The sequence below is a fragment of the Apaloderma vittatum genome, unplaced genomic scaffold (assembly GCF_000703405.1).
Source record: "Apaloderma vittatum isolate BGI_N311 unplaced genomic scaffold, ASM70340v1 scaffold23214, whole genome shotgun sequence".
In the NCBI taxonomy this organism is placed as follows: domain Eukaryota; kingdom Metazoa; phylum Chordata; class Aves; order Trogoniformes; family Trogonidae; genus Apaloderma; species Apaloderma vittatum.
The window spans coordinates 15,152-15,360 of record NW_009712440.1 but is presented as its reverse complement, the minus strand read 5'-3'; the positions used below and the strand labels follow the sequence as shown (position 1 = coordinate 15,360).

Sequence of the window (209 nt, the reverse complement as noted above, 5' to 3'; positions counted from 1 at the left end):
TCACGCTCAGCCCCCTCGTCGTTCCTCGCGTTAGGGCTGACGGGTGGTTTAGCAGAGAACCTGCAGAACCGCGGGTACTCACTGCTGGTCAACTTGCACCCTTTTAGTGCCCTAAACCCCACCCTTGGTGGAACACGTGACTCCGGCGCTCGGGGGCAGGCTCGGGTGGCGTTCGGCCTGCCCCGGGAAAGCGCCCGCCGACCTGGCCC

At 66.0% G+C, this 209-nt stretch overlaps 1 protein-coding gene across 1 annotated transcript in view; it reads left to right on the top strand.

Moving 5' to 3' along the window:
• Positions 1–209, top strand: part of INTS4 (integrator complex subunit 4) — a 26,463-nt gene that overhangs the window by 24,796 nt on the left and 1,458 nt on the right. The gene's annotated exons all lie outside the window — the stretch shown is intronic.